Source organism: Aotus nancymaae, unplaced genomic scaffold (assembly GCF_030222135.1).
Source record: "Aotus nancymaae isolate 86718 unplaced genomic scaffold, 86718_ANA_hifiasm-v0.15.2.pri h1tg000062l, whole genome shotgun sequence".
NCBI classification, from domain to species: domain Eukaryota; kingdom Metazoa; phylum Chordata; class Mammalia; order Primates; family Aotidae; genus Aotus; species Aotus nancymaae.
The window spans coordinates 42,120,626-42,125,792 of NW_026988476.1; the positions used below are offsets into that span (position 1 = coordinate 42,120,626).

Sequence of the window (5,167 nt, forward strand, 5' to 3'; positions counted from 1 at the left end):
GGCTCTTGAAGGATGCTATGTTAAGGAGTTGTGAAAATCACTCCCTATCTCTCTCTCTCTCTCTCTCTCTCTCTCTCTCTGTCTTTTTAGTGGAGTCTCGCTCTGTCCCCCAGGCTGGAATGCAATGGCACAATCTTGGCTGCAACCTCTGCCTCTCAGGTTCAAGTGATTCTCCAGGCTCAGCCTCCCGAGTAGCTGGAATTATAGACGCTCACCACCACACCCAGCTAATTTTTGTACTTTTTCTTCTAGTAGAGATGGAGTTTTGCTGCCATGTAGGTCAGGGCAGTCTTGAACTTCTGTCCTCAGGTGATCCACCAACCTTGGCCTCCCAAAGTACTGGGATTACAGGTGTGAACCACTTCGCCTGGCCTCCCCATCTCTTTATAGGCCTCTTTACCTCCCTGCTATGAAGAAAACTTTGATTGACATGTTACTGTGTGCCCTTGTAGCAGGAAACTAGGACTGGCAAAAGCAGGTGGTAGAGATAGGGGCTCACTCACTCCAAACTCTCAAGTTCATACTCTCATGATGCCTTTTAACATAGAATATTGGAAAACTCAGCTAACTTTCCACAAAAAGATTCCAGGAAGGTGTGAAGGTGGAGGGTGAGGTGGGGTGAGGTTTTCTCTCACATGTCGGGATCAGATCTCCAGCTTCTAGCCACTTTCTGAAGTCCACTTGGCTGACATCTCTTGAAGATCTGTGATTTGTCTTATATGCCTCTGAAGCTGCCCTGTAGTACCAAACACAGGGCTTCACCTATTAGTTCATGATGGTTGACTCCATTTTACTTGTGGAAGGTCCCAACTTTCCCAAGGCAAAAGGTATTGCCTTATTCTTCATCTCATGAGTTCTTTTCTATGCCCTTGTCTGCTGCTTATGGTCTGGCACTGGGTTATTGTGCTGAAGGTTTAAGCAGCTTTCTTGCTATGGCAACATAGAGTTTACTTTGATCTTGGGCAGGAGGCTGCACCAGGCTTGTACAAGCACACCAGCTTACCTCAGCTCTCGGAAGGCAGATGCAATTGGATCGAGGCTGTAGCATTTCAGTATTCTGGTTTATGGTTCTGGATTCTGGGTTTCTAGTTTAGGATTCTGGCTGGTGAGTATTTGAATTCTTGTCTGTGACTTTTTAAATCCCATCTGCTTCCACACTGGCATGATGATTTCTATCAATATCCAGGGCAGAGATTTTGATTACACTCCTAATCTGTTTCTCCCTTAGTCTTCCTTTCCTAGTATTATCAGGTCAAAAATTGGTTTTTCCTTCAAACTTCCATCAACGTCTAGTCCATCAACAAACCTGTCAGTTCTACCTTCAAAACAATCTCCAATTCTGCTCTTGTCTCCTCTACCCCCACCACTGCCATCTCAATGCTGGCTTCCTTTATTTCCTAACTAGACTAGTAGTAGCTTCCTCACTTATTTCTCTACTTCTACCTTGAACTGTCTCTATTTTATTTTCATACAGCTTTCAGAATGATCTTTGTTAAAAAATACTTAATTTTGCCTTTCCATACTACCCACAGAGGGGTCCATATGGCGTTGTTCTCGATTCCCATCGTAACTTAAAGGGAAACTTTCACAATGTCTGGAGCCCTTGATTTCTTGCAAATGAAGGAGGAGGATGTCCTTAAGTTTCCTGCAGGAGGAACCCACTTAGGTGGCACCAACCTTGACTTCCAGATGGAACAGTACATCTGTAAAAGGAAAAGTGATGGAATCTGCATCGTAAATCTGAAGAGGACCTGGGAGAAGCTTCTCCTGGCAGCTCATGCCATTGTTGCCATTGAAAACCCTGCTGATGTCAGTCTTACATCCTCCAGGAATACTGGCCAGAGGGCCATGCTAAAGTTTGCTGCTGCCACTGGAGCCACTCCAATTGCTGCCACTTCACTCCTGGAACCTTCACTAACCAGATCCAGGCAGCCTCCCGGGAGCCATGGTTTCTTGTGGTTACTGACTGCAGGGCTGACCACCAGCCTCTCATGAAGTTATCTTATGTTAACCTACCTACCACTGCTCTGTGTAACACAGATTCTCCTTTGCTCCATGTGGACGTTGCCATCCCATGCAACAATGAGAGAGCTCATTCAGTGGGTTTGATGAGTTGGATGCCAGCCTGGGAAGTTCTGTGGATGTGTGGCACCATTTCCTGTGAGCACCTATGGGAGGTCATGCCTGATCTCTGCTTCTACAGAGATCCTGAAGAGATTGAAAAAGAAGAGCAGGCTGCTGCTGCAAAGGATATGATCAAGGAGGAGTTTCAGGTTGAATGGACTTCTCCAGCTCCTGAGTTCACTGCTGCTCACCCTGAGGTTGCAGACTGGTCTGAAGGCATGCAGGTACCCTCTGTGCCTATTCAGCAGTTCCCTACTAAAGACTGCCAGGGAAGACTGGTCTACAGCTCCCACTGCTCAGGCCACTGAATGGGTAGGAGCAACCACTGAATGGTTTTAAGCTGTAGGCTCTCAATCAACATGGAAATAAGGTTGATGGAAAATAAACATCAGTTTCTAAAAAACAAACCTTAATTTTTAGAGAAGTTTTAGGATCACAGCAAAATTGAGTTATAGGTACTGAAAATACCATTTTATATCCCTCTTGCCTCCCATGCACAGCCTCTACCATTATAAACCTCTTTCACCAGAGTGGTATATTTGTTACAATTGCTGAACCTACCCTGATGCATCATAATTACCCAAAGTCTACAGTTTAAATTAGGGCTTACTCTTGCTGTTGAACATTCTCTGGGTTTTGACAAATGTATGATATCATGGGTCCACCATTATAGTATCATACAGAATTGTTTCACTGCCCTACACATCTTTTCTGCTCTGCCTACTCATCTCTCCCCGCCAACAATCCCTGGCAAACACTGATCTTATTACTGTTGTCAATAGTTTCATCTTTTGCAGAATGTCATGTGGTTGGAATCATATAATATGTAGCCTTTTCAGATGGGCTTCTTTCTTTTAGTAATACGCAATTAAGTTTCTTCCATGTCTTTTTTCTGGTTTGATATAGCTCATTTCTTTTTAGTGCTGAATAATATTCCATCTATTGTCTAGATGTACCACAGTTTATTCATTTACCTACTGAAAGACGTTGCGATTGCTTCCACATTTTGGCAATTATGAATAAAGCTGCTAGAAACACATGTGTGCAGGATTTTGTGTGAACATAATTTTTCAACTCCTTTGAGTAAATCGTAAGGAATGTGATTGCTGGATTGTGTGATAAGAATGTGTTTAGTTTTCAAAGATACTGCAAAACTGTCTTCCAAAGTGGTTGTACCATTTTGTATTCCTGCCAGCAATGAATGAGAGTTTATGATCGTAAAAAGATACAGAATCATCTTTTAAAAATGTAATACTAATGACACAGAAATAAAGAGATCATAAAAGACTATTATGAACAATAATACACCAACAAATTGGATAATTAGAAGAAATATATACATTCCTATTCCTAGAAACATACAGCTGATCACAACTGAATCAAGAAGAAACAGAGTCTAATCAGACCAGTGACAAAGAGATTTTCAGTAATGAAAAACTTTTCAACAAAGAAAAACCAGATGGCCTCACAGGTCAGTTCTACCAAACATTTAAAGAAGAATTAATGCCAATTCTTTTTATTTTTATTGTTTATTTAAGAAAAGCTTTCATGCCATCATTCAGGCTGAATTGCAGTGGCATGATCATAGCTCACTGTAACCTCGAACTCCTGGGCTCAAGTGATTTTTCTTCCTCAGCGTCCCTAGTAGCTGGGATTACAGGTGTGAGCCACCACATTCAGTCACTAATAGCAATCATTTAAAAACTCTCACAGATAATAGAAGAGAAGGGAAGATTCCAAATTCTTTTTATGAGGCTAGCATCATCCTGCTATCAAGCCCCAACAAAGATGTCGCAAGAAAACTACAGGTCAATATACCTGATGAACGTGGATGCAAAAATCCTGAAAAAATTAGGATTTTCAACATAAGCAAATCAATTAATGCATATACCACATCAACAGAATGAAGAATAAAAATCACATCATCATCTCAATAGGTGCAAAAAAAGCATCTGACAAAATTCAGTACCCTTTCATGATAAACACTGAGGTTAGTTAGGTATAGAAGGACTGCACCTCAACATAGAAAGGCCATGTATGACAAGGCGATAGCTAACATACTCAATGATGAAAAATGGAAAGCTTTTCCTCTAAGATCAGGAACAAGACAAAGATGCCCACTCTTGCTACTTGTATGAAACATACTATTAAAAGTTATAGCCAGAACAGTTAGACAAGAAAAGGAAATAAAAGGCATCCAAATCAGAGAAGGAGTAAAATTATCTTTGTTTGCAGGTGGCATGATCTTATATGTAGAAAACCCTAAAGACTCCATAAAAAACTGATAGAACTAATAAATAAATTCAGTAAAATTTCAGGGTAAAAAGAATCAACATACAAAAATTACAGTATTTCTATACACTAATAATGAATCATCCACAAAGAAATTTAAAAAGCAACCTTAAAAGCATAAAGATACTGAGAAATAAATATAACAAAGGAAATGAAAGAGTCGTACAAAGGAAACAGTCAACAAGATAAAAACGCAGGTTATGCAATGGGAGAATGTATTTGTAAAACATATATTTGCTAAACGGTTAACATTCAAAATATATGAGAAACTCACACAACTCAATAGTGAAAAAACAAATAATCTGATTAAAAAATGGGCAAAGGAACTGAATAGACATTTTTCCAAATAAGATATGCAAATGATCAACAGGTGTATGAAAAGGTGCTCAACATCAGTACTCATCAGGGAAATGCAATAAAACCACAGGAGATACCACTTTACACCTGTTATGATGGCCAGTATTAATAAAATCCAAAGGGTAACAAATGTCATTAAGAATGTAGTTGAAGGGGAAACCTTGTACACTGCTGGTGTCAGTGTAAGTTGGTGTAGTCACTATGGAAAACAGTATGGAGATTTCTCAAAAAATTAAAAATAGAACTGCCATATGCTTCTGAAATCCCACTTCTGGATATATGTTCAAAGGTATTGAAATCAGGATCTTGAAAAGCTATCTGTACTCCCATGTTTATAGTAGTAGTATTCACAATAGCCAACATATGAAAACAACCTAAATGTCCATCGTTAGAT

General features: G+C 40.0%; 1 pseudogene; it reads left to right on the forward strand.

Annotated features, from left to right (window-relative positions):
• The first annotated feature begins 1,590 nt into the window (after nucleotides 1–1,590).
• Nucleotides 1,591–2,463, forward strand: LOC105723633 (small ribosomal subunit protein uS2-like; annotated as a pseudogene).
• Nucleotides 2,464–5,167: the final 2,704 nt, after the last annotated feature.